This window comes from Falco punctatus (genome assembly GCF_963210335.1).
Source record: "Falco punctatus genome assembly, chromosome: 1".
In the NCBI taxonomy this organism is placed as follows: domain Eukaryota; kingdom Metazoa; phylum Chordata; class Aves; order Falconiformes; family Falconidae; genus Falco; species Falco punctatus.
This window is the reverse complement of record NC_137580.1, coordinates 45,429,211-45,449,869: the sequence shown is the minus strand read 5'-3', so window position 1 is coordinate 45,449,869 and position 20,659 is coordinate 45,429,211. Positions and strand designations below refer to the sequence as shown.

Genomic DNA, 20,659 nt, shown 5'->3' with positions numbered 1-20,659 from the left:
CACTCTTCTGGAGAACGGACAGATACGTGGGTATAGTCCTCTTTGCTGCAGTATCAGTGCCATTAAGGGCTTGTACCCTCATGCCACTCCTCTGGCCAGGGGGACCAGATGCTGTCCCACAGACAGGGAGCTGAGTCACAGGCCATGTGAAGCGACTTGCCCACAGATCATAGAATCAAAGAATCACGGAATAGCTTGGGCTGGAAGGGACCTTTAAAGGTTATCTAGTTCAACTCCCCCAAGCAATGAGCAGGGACATCTTCAACTAGATCAGGTTGCTCAGAGCCCCGTCCAACCTGACCTCGAATGTTTCAACGGAAGAGGTATCTACCAACTCTCCGGGCAACCTGGCCCAGTGGTTCACCACCCTCATCATAACAAATTTTGTCCTTGTATCTAGCCTGACGCTACCCTCCTTTAATGTAAAACCATTGCCTCTTGTCCTATCATGACAGAACCTGCTAAAAAGTCTGTCATCTTTCTTACAAGCCCCCTTTAGATACTGGAAGGCTGCAATAAGGTCTGCCCGGAGCCTTCCTTTCTCCAGACTGAGCAATCCCAGCTCTCTCAGCCTGTCTTCATAGCAGAGCTGCTCCACCCCTCTGATCATTTGTGTGGCCCTCCTCTGGATCCGCTCCAACAGGTCCATGTCTTCCCTCTGCTGAGGGCCACAGAGCTGGATGCAGTACTGCAGATGGGGTCTCACCAGAGCAGTGTGGAGGGGAAGAATCCCTCCCTTGACCTGCTGCCACGTTTCTTTAGATGCAGCCCAGGATACAGCTGCCTTTCTAGGCTGCAAGAACGAATACGTAGGAGCAGAAAGCAAGTCTTGACTCCAGTAGCAGCAAGTTGCAAGGCTGCCCTGCTCCATCCTCTGCCATCAAACCAATCTTCTACCAGTCGTTACACATTATCAAGCCTGCAGGGAGCACTCAGGGAATGAGGAATCTGCACAGAGACATCCAGTGGGTTTCTGGAGGTAAAAGGATGCAGATCCCCAAAAGTTCAGGCTACATACGGAGGCTATCTAAGGAGCACATGTTGTAGCTCAAGTTTTAAGAATCACCTTGGATTCTGAACTGAATGTAGCTCAAATTAAAAAAAAATAATCTTCCATGCATGAGTTAGAGAGGAAACAACACAAATGTCATTTAATTTACATGACAAAGTGCTGCCATTATTTCAGTATGACAGAATGCCACTAAGGGCAATTTCTGAAAATTATTTAAACATTGTAATGAGTTAAATGTCAACGTTAGCTAATTATGTTTATGCTAATTGTTAATTAGGCCCATAATGGAGACAGTCTTAATTAACAATAGTTATATGTGTGTATATGTGTGCACGAAAAAGAGTGTGTGTTGAGAGTGAGAGGCTGCAAAAAAAATGTTGTAAGTAATTTAATTTCCTGTAATCATAAGTATTTCATTTCAGACATTAACGAGATTTTTTCAATATACTTTAGAAAAGATGTGATTAACTTACAATGTATCTGTAAGCAATCCTTTCTATATAACATCTGCTCTGTCACAATAATAGCAGCATCTTTTTTTTTTTTTTTTTTTTAACTGTGAACTGCAGAAAGCTGGTAAGCTGGTCCTGTCTCTGTTGCTACAGATTTCTTCTGTGACAGGGAATTATATACACTTTGGAAATATGGGCAGGGTTATGACAGAGTGGTCAGCATAACTGAATCTCAGGCTAAAGAAGATCACTGATTTCCAAGATAGCAGAAAATTCTTGTCACATTTGTCAGAGAAAAAGTCATTAACAGATTGATGGTCTTATCTATGCAGACAGTTGATACTTTTATAACAAGAAACATCCTACAATGTGGTTTATTCTAACAACAAAGGTCTAAATTTAAAAAACTATATTTTTTTCACTCGCCATATAACATGAGAAAAAAACACTACAACACAGCCTGGACACTCATAGTCCATGGGCTTAGAGCACACGCTGGTAAAGTATTTAAATGCAGGTTTTGGCTTAAAGCTGATACTTCAGCCTACCCCTGGCCTGCAAAGCAATCTGGAGCATCTTAAAGGCTTTGCTGAGCTGAAACTTTCATCCCCAAGTTCTCATTCCAGTTTCAGCTGGAGAAGATCATGTCAAAATCTTCAAGAGCTGTGTGTGTTTAGGGAACTTAGACTAGCCCCAAAATACTTACAAGGGGTATTAAAGGAGAAATGTATACAGGGAAACTGGAAATATCCTTTCTGGAGTTTCATAGCCCCACCTGGAAGCAGCTCTCTGTCTCCGTGGCAGTTCTGCCTGACCTTTGACAGGACTTTCAGAAAGGAATCAGTCTGAACCAGAAAGAGGATGAGTAAATTAGAGAGGGGCACCTGCTTGCCTGAAAGAGCTTACTGTGGATAACTGGCTAGCTGAAAAAGGTCTCATAGACATAGTCCAGCTGGCTGGACCAAAATGCACATCACTCTCAGCTTATCTGAAGTAAAGCAAAAATACACTATCCTTGGCTGTTCTTGTTACACAATAACAGGAAGATCGCGGCGGAAAAGAATGTTACAGGTGGGAACAGATAACTACAGAAGAGAAACTAGGGGCGGGCTTGGTATTTAGGCAACTAACCAATAATGAGCTTAACTTTTGTAATATGTATGAGCTAATTATAACAAGGCATAAAAGGTGACCGTAAGGTACAATAAACGAAGTCTGCTGATCACTCATACTGAGTGACTGTGTCCTCCCTCCGTCGCGACAGCTTTCAAAAGAAAATCAACACATTAAAGACTGTTAGATTTCTGCAAACACAGTCATAGACACACATAGTGAGATGCACTGCCCACCGGCGTGCCCCAGAGCAGCTACAGCCAGCTGTGGGCAGCAGTCACAGACCCATGGGACGCACCAGGGTGGAAGGAACTTTGAAAGATCGTCTGATCCAAGTCCAGCCTTTCATGGGAAAGGGAGCCTAGACGAGACCCCCAGCTGTCTTGTGGAGTTGGTGTGAATTATCTAGTACCTATGAAGTGGTCATCAGAATGATGGAGCCAGATGCTTCATAGAGTTTCATGGTAGGAGGACAAGAGAAAATAGGCACAAGCTGAGACAAGGCAGACTGGAAACAAGCAGGAGCTTTTTCACAGGAACAGTCAAGCAGGGGAAAAATTACCCAGGGACTCTGTACAGACTCCATCCTTGAAGGTTTTCAAAGCAAGACCAGATAAAGCCATGAGCAACCTGGTCTAACCCCAGATATGACCTTGCTGTGAGCAGGAAGCTGGACTAGAGACCTCCTCAGGTCCATTCTCACCTGAATTATCCTATGATCCTATAAAGCTATGTTTTGGATGCACAGTTCTAGTCCACAAGCCATAGTGCCCATTACTGTCATCTAACTTAGGGCTGACAGGTCTTTTTTAAAATCTGAGTTTGCTTGGAGCTGAATGGAAAGTCACTATTTGGACACATATTAGGCCAAACTCAGCTCTGAGAACCAGAACACAAACCCATCTATCCTAGTAGGGCTGCCCAGGTGTAACTGAGAAGAGAGGCTGGCCGGGAGAGTGTTTTTTTTAATCCAATTAGATGTCCATGCTGCTGTTAATAATGTCAGGGCTTTGACTTAAATTACACCACCACTAAATATAGATGCAGCCAGTAGTTCAGCGCTTGCCAAAAACTAACAGTGGGCTATTAATGACATTCCATGTCTTCAGGGATGGGAGAGCCTCTGGGAATGGCACTGGTACCTACAGCTACTCTGGCTGTATACTGCAAGCCTATGTTTTTGACCAGCCTCATGAAGTCAGCACCTCTTGGGTGCTGTGCTGCCCCTCAAAAGGAGAGTGAAAATCCTTTCTGAATTTTTTTGTGGCTTCTGTGGGGGAAAGTGTTCTCACACAACCATGAAGAATGTGATGAGGTAAGAGTCCCTGGAACAAATACAGAATTCAAAGTGTGGTGCTGAGGAAAGTTTGTAAAGCCAAGGGCATCTACACAGATGATCTATCCCTACAGCCATGGCTGTCTGTGCCCCCTTTCAGCTTCCCTATGTCCAGCCCCGAGGAAGTCTCATAGAATTTGGCCTTGAGGAGTTCAAGAAGATATATTTACAAATGCATGACATAAAACTGTGCAAAAAAAAAAAAAAAAAAGAGTTCCTATCCAACATACCACATTGGCTGCTTTGATGCCTTTACTCTGTGAATAAGAACATGAGCAGATCCCTTCCTTTTAATAGGCTTAACTAGCAACTGAAAAAATTACCATTGCATTAGAAACACAGTTCTGCGCTTCAATTCTGCCATATTTATGCAGTAATGAGTATAAATGCAAGTGATTAAACATAGAAGCCTGCAAAATTACCTTTGTAGTGAGTTGTATAAAATATAAAAGCAGCTTTTAGTCTCCAAGACATCAGTTTATAATTACATTCATAAAAGTAAATTACAACCATCAATTAATTTTACAATGGTTACATAAAAGAAAACAGACTTCCTTTTCACAATCAATTTTTCTACTTTTTAGCCTTTACTCAAAAAGTTGGAAGTTACAAGTCTGTACACAAGCTTTTCTAACAGCAAAGTCCCGACCTGACCTGTTGTGAGAAAGTCAACAAGAAATTTCTCTATTTCTGCGTGAGATTAAGGCTGAAAGGTGGGAGGTAAAGGTGGCAACTGTATTATTAACTGATTAACACACATTGGGAGACCCACCTTCTGCACAGCATTTCTTTGTGGCATTTCCAGCTACATGGTACAAAAAAGGAGGTGCACATGCTACTGAAATGGATGCGCTGCTCGGTAACTGGGGAGCTGAGCTCAGCTCCCTCCTTCACTGACCTGCTCTGCAGTTAGAGCTGTTAGGCAATCACATGTGGGAGATCAACATTTGTCTTCATTCAGACTAAGAACAAATCTTGAAGAGTCACAATTCTCACCACAGGGAAAAAGAAACTAACAAAAAAACCCCAAATACACAACAAGAAAACCTGTGAGCCAAATAAGTACTTTGGCTCAAATTAAACATTTCATTGTCGTTTCCCCTGCTTTTGTTTTATGTAAGGCAATATCAGCTTTTCAAAGTGAAAAATCATTTTAAAAGTAAACTTAGAAATTAAAAAGTTCAGTACGGGGCTGGTATGTTTCACCATTGCCAAGACATGGGTATCAGGAGATAACTCATGTTGATATTGTTCTGGAAAGCAGTTCCGTGGCAGGCAGCAGCCTCCATCAACAGAAAAATTGATGTTTCCTTTACCTGTGCTGTATTTGCCCTTCAACACATCCATTAGCCTATGGATCAGTCTACTCCCAGCTGAAAATCGTGGTACTCAGCAGTGTTTTTTAAGCTTCACTTCTAGGACCTTCTGAGCAGAAGAAATTCATTAAGACTAAATCTAAAGGCATCTGAATAATTTGTGAATGGCCAACTCCCTTTGAGACTCAGGTGCTTAAATATAGTTAAGAACTGGGACCCTGATGGCTTCATTGTAGAAGTTCTGCCTGTGTTAGGAACTGAAAACCACACTGCCTGTTTAGATACTCCACCAATTTATTCTGGTAAAGTTCAATTATGGTGTATATAGCTATTCTGATTTCCGACCCTTTGGGATCTGACCCTTAACTCCATAAAGAACTTGAGATGCTCAGGTAAAAGATGTTATTTCAATTTAAGTTCTTATTGTTTAAAATGTCACGACTACACAGTCTGCAGAGTATAAACTAAACCTAATTGTAAAAAACATGGAAATAAGGACCCTTCTCAGTTTCTCTATGTCTGCCCTGTGTCATGACATCTAAATGCAGACAGGTGAAAGGATGTGTGCTACGTGCCGTTTGTCCTCTTTCTGCAGTGGCTGTGCTGGGGAACACATAACCAGGATAGACTTACTCTGCTGCATGAATTTCATCAAGAGCTATTGAGCAAATGCAGTGTGCCTACTCCAGCCCTGCCAGGCTGCTGTTTGCAGACCCCAGGACCTCCTCCCTATGCTGCTACAAAGCAAGGGGGAAGCAAGGCAGTTACGTCTCTGGGAGTAGCGTTGGGACTGCAAAGCGAAAAGTAGGCTTGTGAGCAAGTGTAAGCTAAAGTGTCTGACTCATGGCAGCGAAGACATGGGATTTGGTTTCAAGGCTGGATCTCAGGGCTAGCAGCCATTCACATCACTCCCTACCAACGGCAAACTCCACCTTTACCACACACCCCACATATCACAGACCAAGCGGTTCTCTTTTGAGTAGGGCAGTACATGAACAAATGAAGCAAAGAAGTCCAAATCGGGAACTAAAATAGTACGATAGTACACCACTGGTATCCAACCAGTCTTAGTTTGGGCCAGGAAAGCTATGACTTGCTGCTCTCCTCACGGGGTCTGACACAGCTTTTTATTGCTAGGCAGCTTTATTGCTCCTGACAGGGGAAGCCCTTCCTTGGGAAGGCCAGTGAGTCCGGTGGACTTTGGGTTTGGAGCTGAGAATGCACTGGTCCAGAAGATTCTGAAGAAGCTCACCTTGGGTGCAAGGTAGCTGCATGTGGGGAAGTAGTGTAACACATGAAGCCATGAAGCCTTGCAAGCCCTGTACCTGTGGGGTCACTCCAAGGGGTGAGGAAATTCAGATTTTATGAGGGCACACCCTTGAAGGCATGGTAGGGGCTGAGCATCCTTCCTTCCCCTCTGTGAAACATTCTTCCAGCACAGACCTAGGCACTGTGTACAGCCCAGGAATTTGGTTTCAAGGACAGGAGAGATGCAGCTGAAGTGTCCACACTGAGACAAGTAAATGACAAGTCCAGGACACAAGTCCCTATGATGGGACTCTGGTCCCTGTCGCGTATCACCCCAGCATGACCCACTCACTGGCCACAGTCTATTCAGATTATGGAAAGGCAGATCTCAGGCCCAGGCTATGATGCTAAATAAGCTCAAAAATCTCCCTTTCTAACCCAAGACCATGCCTGACCATATTTGTGTGCAACTATGTGGTAGTAGGTGATGCTGGATAACTGAGTCATATTCTTATATACCCAATAGTGCAATCGTATCTGCTGTGGGTGCTGCTGGGTGCACATACCGCTCCGGGTCAAGGCTGTACCCACAGCACATGTGCCATGGCATCACTCCCAAAGAAAAACAGAGGCTCCCCCACCCATGCCCACACAATCCAAGTGGCCTTTTATATTCTGACATAAAGATTTAGTCACAACTCACTGTACCTGGGGCAGATAGGAGAAATTGGTCTTAATTAGCTAAACGTACTATATGTGCTATCACTCCACATTTATGTGGGTAAGGGAACATATGTCCAAGGAAACAATTTTGTTGTCGCTTCCTTTGCACGTTAGTTTCTAAACAAGTGGGTTATTGTTTTATTAAGGTAACGAATTCCCTGATCGATGGTTGCATTCGCAGGATGACCTTGTCATTGTTTTCTCAAACACTTGTAATTGTTACAGTGGAGAACATCGGGCTTTAATTATCTGTGCTAAAAACTCATACACTCTGGTTACACTCTGCTGATTGTATTGGATACACTATGATATCTATTTGCCAAAGACGGAAAAATGGCAACGGCAAGTCAGTCTAAGGACTCTCACAAGAAGAAGTAATGGTGGGTATTACAGGTTCCTAAAATACTGTAATAGCATATAGTAATTCAAGCAAGCCTGGTAATCAGTTGACGCTCAGGTTCAGTACAGATTACCTGCTATTATATCAGGTGGTCTCTCGATCTTGAGAAGATTATCTGTTAAGGTATGAACATTTACGTGAAAGAGATACAGAATGTAAATACCACAGACCGGCAAACGGTGTGTGCTGCACAAACATTATGACTTTTTCCCCTGATTTTAATATAATTTATTCATTTCACACACCCAGCCAGTGGTTAGCATTACAAGGCTTCAATTGCCATGCATGCTCATTATAAATAATTTAATTCAGATAGCCTTTCTACAAAGTTCATTCCCTGTGAGGATTTGCCACCAGCAGCCTGAGCCCAAACATCCAAACCAAAGTCTGTCCACATCTGCAGTGGGAGCAAGGCAAAGAGCAGGGCTATGAATCAGAGTTCAAAGACACTAAAAACTTACAAATGTACATGAAGAACATCCTATTGTCACAGAAAGACTTTGAAGGGAAAAAAAGTGTATACCTATATGTGCATATATGGGGGGGTGGGGGGTGGGGGGGGGTGGGATGCATAAATCAGAGAGATCTGTGCCATGACAGGTCCCCATTGTTATAACAATACTAAAGCCTTAGGGTTTCTGCCATCAACTTTCTATAGAAAATAGCCAGATACTATACAGAAACAACAATGCTATAGAAAATGCAACATGAAAGCAGAGCTATGGAACATTTTCCTCACAAGGATATTAGAAAAGATCATTTGGAATGCAAATAACTTGCACGTTCGGGAGTCCATGAATGCAAACTGCCCAATGGCTTTGACAATATATATTTTTTCCCCATGCTGTGTTGCTTCATATACAGTCAGCAAAGGCATGAGTAAATGAGAAGAGGATACCAACAGGCCATTTCTGGGAAAGGCTTTCATCTATAGTATCTTCTCTCCCTTCTTGGACTAAAACACTTGGGTTTGTTTATCCTCAAGAAATGGCATGAGACCCAACTACTTTTACTGGCTTTGGAAAGAGAAAAGTGGCAAAGATGATTTTTCTGAAGGAGAGTCAGGTAGTTGTACATGGGAAGGTGTAAAGTTGAAGGAAAACTGTGAGATGTAAAGTTGAAGGAAAACTGGGAGATGCCGAAGAACAAAGAAAAGCAAAACCTGAGCCGCTGTCTAAAACTAAGGCCAAAAAAAATCAGGTTAGAAATAAGGCTGACTTTCCCTCCTCCTCTTCCAATGAAGGGTTAGTAACCCTTGGAAGGAATTGCTACTTCAAGGCAGAACTCAGATGCCATCCTCAGAGACAGGCTTTATCGAGCCCTAAAATCTGTCCTTTGTTCAGGGACCACTTTTGACAAAACATGGCATGCAGGAGACTAAAAAGAAGGTGGTCTAATAACTCTACCTTGCTTTCATGACTTTCAATCAATAAAGAGAATGCACTTCTTAAGAGTGGTGGGCTGTGGCTGAGAGCTGGTGACTACCTTTTAGAAAACTTGTAACACCAGAACATAGCTTTTTTCTATAAATCCAAAGCAATATAATCCATAAATCCAGAGAAGTATAATAGGCAGAACCAACTGAGAAACCCAGAGTTGGCCACTACTATCTTTGTTATTACTGAACTCCGGGTGGAGGGAAGTATGGAAATATTTCCACACAGAGATACAGGAAAGATATGGAGCATGTTAAAAAATACACTCGCTCACACTCAAGCTCTGAAGAAGCTACAGTGAAACATCTCTCATGAAGGCAGGTGTGTACATAAAGAGATAAATGTCACAGGTGCATGTTCCCTCCCTGATGCCTCATTATAGGTGTAGTCACTACCATAATATTGCTGATGCTCTTGCTTGCCATTTTAATATAACTTTGAAGTCCTTTTTGGCCATATTCTGCTGCTTTTCCTCACAGTCAGTAGTGTTTGCTCTGTAAGCAGCCCAACTGATTTCACAGATAGAAAGAAGGGTGGTCTCACCTGGTATTATTTAAAATGCAGAGGGACATTAGAGACTAATTTAACAGTGAGTGCTGCAGAGATGTTGTATGTGAGCCAGAAACATGCACCATACCTTGGAGTAATCCAACTCCTCTTTGAATTTCATTATTGAGTTAATTTCCATCCTAACTCCTGCATGCCTTCTACCACTAGAAGGCCTTTTTCAAGCTCATCTCCCACACACGTGTATTACATAAAAGCTTATCCTTGTTTACACACTAAACATCAGATTTATTATAAACAAAACATTTTACAAGCCTGTTTTAAAGTTGCCTCAGTCCTTAATTAATCCAGTTAAACTTGCATATATCTATAGGAATAACTTAAGAGCCATCATTTCAGCATTATAGTATAGAGAGAAGCGTCTCACATACAAAAACACTGATGCAAAGTGACTTCACAGTTAATTCATTTCAGTTCGCAAAATGCACATTCAATAGTGAGAAGTGATTTGGGAACCATTTCATTTGTTATTAAGTTTAACATCACATAGCAGTATTAAATAAAGTGCATACATTCAAGCTAATTCTTTTCATTTTAATGCTTTCAATTAAACAGAGAATGTATTACAGTGTGAACTGAGCAAAGCCACATCGAGGTACTTGTGACAAATTCTGGCCTAAAGTCCACGGAAAGATGCTGTTTTCATTTTGCACACCTACCTACACATACCAGCCTGCCACCTCCAACTCCAGAAAGGAAAGAATAGCTGAAAGTTATTTAAAATGAAAAATGGGCATGGTCATTGCCAGTGTACACACTTGGGAGTGATCTGTATTTTTCTACTAATGTGACAGACACTTAAATGAAAGAAGTGAATTCACGGCTACAATAAAACAGTGGCCAAGTCTCCCTTACCCTTATTTTATTTCTAGCAACAGTAATAAAATGGCTGTTTATTGAGCTTTTCTTCACTCTTTCTCTCCTCTTTGTTTCACAATCAAACAAAAATGTTATTTTTTGAGGTAGCAAAATAATTTGTTCCCCCCTTTTGTTCCACAGTAAATAATGGCAAGATATTGGTGGCAATGATGGCAATATTAACTGGTGCTGATGACAACTTTTTCTACTTTGAGAAATGTTTGGATTCACCTAAAGGGCTGAGGTTTTACTCAAGCATTTAGGAAAAAACAGCTAAGGATGAAAAGCAAAACTGTGGAAATGCCATAATCATGAGCACATGCTAATCATGACAACGCTCTGCTAGTTAATTTAAAATACCAATAAATGTGAAATACCAACAAAATAATTGTAGCGTGGGTCTACGCATGGGATACGGGTTTACCGTAGTTTCTCCACCCTTGCGAAGCCATGCAAACTTTCAAATGAAAGACCAGTACAGGTGTACACAAGGTATATTTGTGCGTATATAACGCCCCAGGGGCTGGAAGAGCTAGTGTGTCACTGAGCACCCGCACGCCCCGCTAAGTCAGGGATGTAAACGGGTGATCAACACTGTGCCTTGAGAGTCATCATCCCAGAGCAACCAGTGCTCCCAGCCACTGCGAGCACACAGCAGCACCCCCTCGGTGCCGCTGAGAGAGTCATCCAAGGACAGGCAAAGCAGCACAGCTTTAGAGGAGCCAGACCTCTGGCATTTGCAGGGTCATTCCAGCAGATACAGCCTGATGCCTTGGCCCTCCGTGCAGGTTCCTGGGCTGGACCACACAGCCTTGTTGAGTCCAGCACACCCTGACGCTGGACCAAATGCTGCTTCTCTGCTTCTCCCACTCACGTGTGAATTCCCATTAGCCCTCCTGGGTTCTTACAGGAATTAGCCATGTAGAATCTGACCCACTCCCACAGTAACCCTCTTCATTTAATACTTCTGCAGAAAGTGTCACCTCAGATATTTGTTTTAATAAAGTTATTGATTTCATATCTTCACCACTTTTGCTACAGTATTTTAGGTCAGTAGGTCACGTGGCCCTGCCTCATCCAATAGCTGTCTGGTCGATGCCTTAAAAAACCTCAGTATTGACTGCTGGAAGAATGATCATGCAAAGAAATGGACCTGACATCAGTCAAATGGATTGTCTTTGGCAACCCAAGGGGGTACAAAGTGAACCTATACTGATAACTGGGTCAGTCTAATAAAGATACATGTGTCATCAGCTTTAAAGCAATTGATTCTCCTAAAAATGAAATGAAGATGCGACTGAAATGGTCTCCAGGACTGAGCCCATGTCCACTAACACCGAGATGCCCCTCAGTTTCAACAAGGCTTAGAATCAGGGTGTAGGACTCAACTGATGGGTGAACTAAGAGGTGCCAAGAACCCAGCATCTTGGTATTGCAGTCTGGAAATAAAAGCAGATTTAAGGCAAAAAGGGAATTCCAGAACCACCAATTTCAGCAAGGCTCCTGCCCTTCACTCAGTCTCCCAAAACACTTGGGAAATGATTGAGAACGTGCAATTTCTGTGTTCAAACAGCAAAGTTGTAACCAGGAGTGTAGACTGGTTTCTCTGCCTGAAAAGGTAGTAGGAGTAGTGCCTGTTATCATCTGTATGATTTTCCTTCGTGCCTTAAATCCTAAGGCATCCAAGGCAGGCAGAATGAAACAAGGCCCCATGGAAAAATTCTCTTCTATGCAAGAATTAAGATGCCAGCCTAGACAACTAACACAGAGTAGACAATTAACGTTTGGGCCGCAGAATTAGAAGATTAAACTTGTAATTTGGAGAATCTTTCCTACCCTCATCTCTGTTTCATAACCATTCTGATCTATTTTTCAAGCAAAGTTTATAATCAGAAATAACAGCTAGAACCTGGCAGTCGGGAGTTTTGTTCCCATTCTGGGTTCACCCCAGGTACAGATTATACTCGTTGCCTGTATCTGTAGTTGTTTTGATAGCCAGAAGTCACAACATTTATGAGAAAGAACCATTGTTACAGACAAGCTTACATATCTATTTATACCATTTTCTCCTTCAATTTATGATATGTTTATCAAAGCAACATTATATATGCAGCTTTCTTAAACTCCCATCATCCAGTAACAAACGCACATGAGTAAACGCTGCTTTCCATGAACAAATGTTAAGCTTGAGCAAGGGCTCCAGGTTTGACACACAGCTCTGCTTGGTAGAGAATGATATCATTTACAGAATGACACTATTTTCAAAGCAAAGTCCAGCACACTTCACTTATAAATAGTTGAGGGTGTAGTTTTGTTTGTTATTTCTGCAACTGCAATTACTATACTGGCTGATGCTTGGTTTCAATGCTCTGGGTATTGAAAATTTCCTGCAAAGGACTATAAACATTTTTTTTTTAATGTATGTCAGGTCAGGCAGGATTCTTTGCTGCTTTGGACTTTAAGCTCAGTTACTTTTATTTCTTATCTGCAAATCTTCTCCCTATTTTTCCCTAATCTTCACAAACTGGTGTCCCACTGATACAAAAAAAGGGTGCACTTCCAAATGGCACAGTATTATCGGCCACTGACTTACCGCACTTCACATTCAAGGTTCCTGGCTGATGGAGTTCACAGGCCTTTCATCCTGTAGAATTGGCTGTGCAGTTATCACCTGTCAGGCGCCCCGCAACCTTCCCTGCAAATATACATCAGCCTACATTGCTTGGATGCATTTCGACAATCAATTAACCTGTTTGATGAATATTCCAGTTGTTAATTTAAATAAATCCGACCCTGCAAATTGATCTGATTCAGAATCCAAGATGCCTGGCTGAGAGTTCAGGTCCAAATGTTTGTGTTGCATACATAGCTAAAATGGGAGTCCTAACCTGGATTTGGCTTTCAAATGCCTAAATTAAGAAACATTTCTCTAGCACGGAGACACACAGCATTTTTATTGCTTCTTGCCTGAAGCAGGTTTTTTGCATCTATTTAATTATTTAAGTATATTATTTAAGTTCACAGAAAATGGTTGCAAAATGCTCTAGTATACCCACTTTGTCTCTCAATAAATAGAAGGACATGCTTTCAATCTGCATTTAGGCAGCCTAAAAAATTACATTCCCTCCTCCCCAGTCTGGAACTGAACAGTGAATTACCACCTCTCAGCTGCAAACGTAGTATTAAAGAGAGGAGTAACTGCACACCAGGCTTGCCTTAAAAGACTCCAACCTGGTTACAAAAGCACATTGGGCAATACCTTCAGTACACTCACCTGAATATGCAGGAAGTTTCTCAGTACTGACAAGGCTGGGCTTTTAAGTATCAACAGGGTATTTCAATAAAGTATCAGGCAATTTTGCATTAGATCCCCTCTTGGTGTAAATCAGCAGATAGAGCTAGCTTAGTTTGCACCAGTTGTAGAGCTGCCCCTTTGACATCACTTTCTAGATTAGATCTAAAATGATAATCTTTTTTTTTCTCAGTGTGTCTCATATCTCTAGCACCTTCATTTCTAAATGCTTAAATCACAACAGAGGAGTATTGCTCAGCTGCCTGAGATCGTCTTTGACAAGAGTGATCCATTACTATATGCACAACCTGTGTACCTCCTCTGTCCCCTCCAAACCAAATTAATCACAAATAGTGTTGTGAGGACTTCGGTGAAGTTCTGCAGCAGAGTCTGGGATGTACCAGAAGCTGGTCAGGTTCAGAAAACTGGGACATGGCGATGGAAACATCTTGGCACTGTTTCCTGTAGCATGGAGTATTGGCAACACAAGCAGCCCCGAGCACCCTGACAATATGGGCAAATTAGGAATGTGGCAGTCTTCATTGAAGTCACCAGGTTTATTCTACTGAACAATTAAGCTAATAGGGCTGATGTTTTGGCTCCTTGCTTTGCTCCTGAACTGAAAAACTTGAAGACTCAGTTCCACCTCCCTCCAGCTGCCCCACATACACACTTGTGCTTCCCCAGCTCTGCCCACATTTGAAAAACCACACAACCATCAAGAGTTGAAGACATTTTCACTAATCCATCGTAACTGCTAAGTCCTTGTTAACCTCTTGTCTAAATATGAAGAGTAAATCATTTAGATCTTCTTGTTAAATTATTCTTTTACATATAAGACAAATGACAGAAGCAGAAGAACCTCTTTTTCTCCCTTCCTCCTCAGCTGGTGGCAGAAGGACCTTCATTTGCTCATAGGGTTGTTGTTGCCTAAGAAGATGCTGGGAGCAGTGCCTGCAGTTGTATCTCCTATGGCCATCTAGCGACTTCACAGGTTTGCCTTCAATTAGCGCATCATCACCTTACTAACAGCCTTGGTTGGGCACTGGCTGGGGAAGAAGAGGGAAATACCCACTCTGGATGCAAAGGAGACATAGGGCAGGGTAACATCAGCCTACTCCTGGCATCTTCTGCAGACTCTGCTTTGGCTTTCAATTAACAACAGGGAATAGTTGGGGAAGGACTGAATCTTATTGAACAGTAACAGTTTCCCAGAAGGATCGCTGCCATCACAAACATTTTTTTTTAATACTTCTGTGGTTTCCAGATCTGGACAAGGACTATCTTAGAAGTAGGGCACTGAGAAAAGTGTGACCAAGAAAGGCCTATTGAAAATAATGGAATTAAGATGTTACTTGGGAAAAGAAAGGATTAATACCCTGGCTAATCTAAGCATAACTAGAAAATGTGGTTTTCATCATTCTGTATGAAAGGATGTTGTTCAACACACCCTCCTGTAACTAATAAGGGTAGAACTAATATGATAAATAATACACCCCTAGAAAAAGGATTATTGTAGCAGTAGAAGGACTGATTTTTATAATCGATGTAAAATAGGTAAAGCACTGAGTGTCACACCTAGAATATTGGTTAGTAACGCTGAGCAAGAAGAGAGTTTATAATTCACAGTGTCTGACTTGAAGTTCATTTGCAGAGAACGAAATAAAGCCATTTTATGTGGCTGATGCCTGCAATGCATATAAACACTTTAAGATAGATAAATAGATGTATTTACATATGTGCAATACAAAGTTTTTATTCTTTCACGTGTGTATTTATGTATTTTGTGGGCATTCCTTATATAAAGGTGTGTATCTACAGAAAGTATCCATATGTAATGTGTTCATAGACATCAATATTTACACTTACATACGTGTGCCATTAGTGCATGGATGCAGGCATACATCTTACACGGCTGCACCATGAGGGGCCCCACAGAGGCTGTTTGGGTGCCACAGCCTGTGTCAGAACGGTACCTGTGAGCAGGGGGGAGTAGGATTCAGGGGAGGGTTGAACTTCATGACCACCTGAAGGGTCCCTACATCCCAATAATAATATAAAGGGGCCAGGGGGAAGGAAGGATGTGGGTGACTTATTGGGGTTTATTTGGGACTTTTTTTTCCTTTTCTTTTTCTAGCATTAATTCTCTAATACAGATCCAACCTTTTCTTTTCCCTTCACTGGCTTCCCAGGGACTATAGCATCCGGGTGAGAGCCAGGCCTCTGCCACAAGTGATGGGTACCCGCATAAAGGAGCGGGGGGAGATGCTATCGCGGGCAGCCCCTCTGCCTGGGAGATGAGAAGAGCAGAGGTGTGTGCACTGAGTCTGCAATAGCCCTTCTCCTTCCCTCTCGCTCTATCTGAAGTCTGTTGTATATTTGTTCCTTCACGGCTCCTCGTCCTTAGATTAGATTTCTCCTTTCTCATTACCAACCTTAATAGACCCTTCAGACCTCATTCCAGCCCCAGATATTATCTGACCCGTATAATTAATTAATTATAGCCCAAATATTATAGATTATTAAAAATAGCATAACTAATAGTGTAATATCTCAAGCTGTCGACTTTAATAGTCAACATTGTCTTGGTCTCTCTTATCAGGCTGGGACACCCGGTGAGAATATTGATTTCTGGTAATTTTAGCCATCATCTGCCATCCTGATGGGTAATTGTCAGATTTTCACCAGAGTCAGAGCTCATTTGAAATCGTTAAACCGTCGGCAAGGCTCACAGTTGATCTTAATGTTTCCTTTTTCTCCCCCTTCAATATGTTTCAGCAACAGAGAGGAAAATAAATAGAAAAAGAGAGCAAGCCAGAGCTGCCTGCTTGCCGGCCATCTGATTTCTCTTTCATTTTATTTTTTTTCCTTTACACGTACGACCCCCGCCATGCAGAGGGGCTGCGTGCGCCCCCTCCATCCCTGCTGCCTCCCCTCTTTCAGCCTTTCGTTAGAAATCATAAGAATAATAGTAATAAAATAAAGGAGCCTCTTGTCCCTGAAGCACGTGCGTGTCTCCGGCGCCCCGCAAGCGGGACGATGCTGCCGCCGGTGCCGCTCCCCGATGGGGAAGCGTGGGGCAGAGGCGGGGGTGCGCCGCCTCCCCCGCTACGTCCGACATCCCCCCCACCCCCACGAGGCCGCTCCCCACGGGTGTCTCGGCCGTGTCGGGGGCTGGGGCCGCGGACAGGGGAGCTGGTACCCGGGGATGAAAGGCGAGGGGGTCTCCCCGCTGCGCCCCCCCCCCCCCCCCCCCCCCCCGCCCCTTGTCCAGCATCCCGGCGGGCGGCCCGGGGATGCTCTCGGCGGAACGCCTCCAGCCTCCTTGCCAGCAAAACGGATCGGCTTTCGCGAGGTGTGTGAAAAAGCCCCTGAGGAGGCGATCCCAGCCGCGATAAGTGACAACAAGGCACTTTATTAGTTTTTTTATATAAACGCCCGGGTGCTGGGAGATAAGCGCCCAAATTAGGAGGCGGGGGGGCCCGGAAGCGGCTCTTTAAACGGGGACCCGCCGAGTTGAAGCCTGAAGGGCGATGAGGGACCGTGGCTGTCACTGACACCCCCCTCCCCCCCCCCCCCCAAGTGATAGTTGGGGGGATCTCCCCCCCAAGCCTCCCCCAGGGCTGCCCTCGCCTGCCAGGGAGCTGGGAGGGAGCCGACGAGAGGGAAGAGAACTGTTTAATAGATCCTCCGAGGATTCCCCTAGAGCATTATTTAAACTTCTAATTATGATTCATGTGTGTGATAATATTAATTTAATAATCAAGGAGCTGTGCAGGAAGCATTAACCTCAATTAAGCTCATTACTACCCTAACCTGGAATCCCCAGGGCTTTTAAATCTTCTACTATGAGGACCTGACACTGCATTGATAGAGGGCGAGATCTGCTTCAGAATCTTTTTTTTTTTTCTTTCCCCGAAATAATTTGCCTTCGTGGGTAGAGTTAATTAATTCCCTGATTTTGCCTTGGGGAAAGGGGGGTGGGGGGGAGATCCCCACCTCCCCTGGGAAACCCGGGCATCACGAGGTGACCGCCTGTCCCCGGTCCTCAGCTCTGCCCTGCCTGGGGACACCTCGTGGGACACAAAATCAGGATGAGCCCAAGAAGCATATACGAGGCAGGGGCTGGCCCCCTGCTCGGGGGCTGGCGGGGGGCTGCTTGCGGCCACAGGAGCCAGGGGCACAAAATAATATTAATATTAGTAATAATAATAATAATGAGAGCCAGTCAGAGCAGGACGAGATGAGTTTTGGAGCTCGATTGCCTTTGAAACAAAATGGGGAGAGCGAGAAGTCCCAGGGAGCTCCCGGCCCCCCCGGGCGGGCAGATGCGGCCGCGGAAAGCCCCGCGGCGGCGGGACCCGGCTGTACCGGGCGCGGAGGGACGCGGAGACCCCGCGCTTGGTGCAGCCACCGCAGTGACCTTCTCGACGCAGCGAGGGCTGCTAAATTGTTTTACCGCGGCGATAAATGCCTTTAATTACCCGGAGCTCCACACACCCCAGGGACGGGGAAGGGGATTAATGGTGAACAGTGGGAAGGAAAAGAAAATAAAAAAAAGGAAAAAAAAAACCCAAACAAACAAAAAACCACCACGAAAGGGGGGGTGGGGGTGGAAAGGAGCGCTCGTAGATCCGCAGTTTGTTGAAATCTATTTTGAAATTGGGTATTAACTAATTAAGTTCGTGGCGGAAAACCGCTCTTAGCCGTGGGAGCGAGCGGGACCTCCCCTCCCAGCCCAGCACCCCCAGGCCTCCGGAGGCTGCCAGGGGGGTGCCCGGCCTGCTCCCCCCACCCCCCACCCCCCACCCCCGCAGGGTGAAGGGTGACCGCGCACCGGCGGGACATGGGGCAGAGCCCTTGCGAAAACCAAGGCACCGCATCCCGTCCTTAAGCGCGGCATCCCGAGGGCAGCCCTTGGCACAGGGGGTCCGGCCGGGACCGCCCGGGCTGGCGGAGGGACCGGCGGCTACCGGGAGCTGCTCCGGCCTCCGATGCCTTCAAGCTTTGGAAATATCACCTCCCTGCAGGTATAATTCAGTCTAACTACAGAGATAACTATCGCTGCGGCGGGGAGGCTTGTAAAAACGCGAGGGTGTTCTTTGTGTTTATTTATTTTGGAGAAGGCAACGTTTCGTGGAAGCTTTCAGCCACGGGGCAACTGGTCCGGACCCCAAAAATGAGGGCCTGTCTCTGCATGGCGTCGATGCTGCCCTTCTTGGGGGGGGGGGGGGGCGGGCCTGCCAGCCCCTCACCCCCCAGTACCCCTTCCAGCCAGTCCCGAAAGGCAGCATCTCCCCGACTCGCCCGTCCCTCCTGCAAGGAAAATGGAAAGGACTGTCTTCGTGGAGAGCAAGACGGGACCGGTCACCCGGCCCGATCACGGGAGAGATATTACATGTCACAACTCATCTAGGGCCCCATAATCAGCGCTAACTTTCTGGTGAACAGATAACCAGAGATGGCAGATGGATGGAGATTGCACAAATGAGGCTCTAATTGACAATCAATTGTGATTAGGAGCAATAGAACATCTTTATAACACTCGCTTTAAACCGCCAACAAACAAAAAACGTCGGCCGGGCTGGGGGTCCCGTCGGGCTGGGGCCGGGCAGTGCCCCTCCTGCTGCCCCCCAGACCCCGGGGGGTGGTGCCCGTCGGGGCGAACAGGAGGTGCCTCTGTTCGGGGGTTCTCCCTGGGGATGCGGCTCCTTCTCCTCCAAACACCCAGCGCAGACCCGGGGATTTGTGCCAATTTAGCTGCTCTGGACTCTGCGCTCTTGGCGACTGTCCCTGCCCGGGCAGCCGGGCACAGAGATTTAATTACAATTAGGATTATTTTTTTTTTCCGGAGATGTACTAACTCAGGGAATAAAAAATACCGCCGCCACCCCCCAAAAAACCCGCATCTTCTCCGAAAAAGGTACAATTGCAGGCGACTACCGCAGCAGCTCATTGGCATCTACCTAAAGCACCGTCTACTTTTCATAAATAATAACCCAGAACGGCGGGCAGAAGTAACGGGAGGAAAATTTATCCGAAAGAAAAGACGAGATCAGAGGCACAGCTCCGGGGAGGAGGGAAAAGGGAGCTGTTAACAAACAAGCACACAGCCGGTGTGTGTTTGTGTAAACGTGTGTACGCGCAGATTGAAACTTCGCTCTCGCTGCGTGTTGGTGGCGGCCCCGTCGGTAAGGTCAGGAAAAGGGGGAGAGGTAATTACCTACACATGATCAGAGATTATACATACCGTTTCAACCCAGGAGGTGATTTATAATTTAAAGATAAAGCATAATAAAGTCATAAAAGAGAAAGGACACTGTTGTGGCGTCTGATTAAAATCTAAGGGCTGGTGTATAATATATGAGCGGGGGCTGTTGTGGGCTCCCGCTCAGCGGGACTCCCCTGGGCCCAGCCCGCTGATGGACTAATCATGTCCAAGCCCTACCAAAATTACAAGCTGATTGTTTTACCCATTATTTCTCCCAACTTTTAATTTCTGCTTTCTAAAGGATCATTGCCCGCGGTAATTGCAAAGGACCTGTCCTTGTATGTGTCACCAGCCTCAAAGACAAAAAAAAATCTAATTTTCCTTTTATGCTTTCTCTATTTTCCTACACACACACACACACACACTTTTTTTTTTTCTTTTCTTTTTTTTTCTTTTTTTTTTTCTTTTTTTTCCTGGAAGCTCATTCAAACTGAGTAGCGACTGGAGCGTCCAAAACAAGAATGAAATTGATATGATCAAAGCACACCCGGCTGTCCACGAAAGGGAAGGAAATGGAGTAGGGGAAGAAATTCGGGGTTTATAATTCTCAGATAACTTTTATTCCTCTCCCTTAATTTTCCATCATTAAAACCACTTTTAGTAACAGTATTTTTCTTGAAAGTGGAAGTTAGGTC

At 44.6% G+C, this 20,659-nt stretch overlaps 1 long non-coding RNA gene across 1 annotated transcript in view; it reads left to right on the top strand.

Annotated features, from left to right (window-relative positions):
- LOC308054367 overlaps window positions 1-20,659 on the top strand; it is a 360,286-nt gene that overhangs the window by 241,580 nt on the left and 98,047 nt on the right. The window lies entirely within an intron of this gene.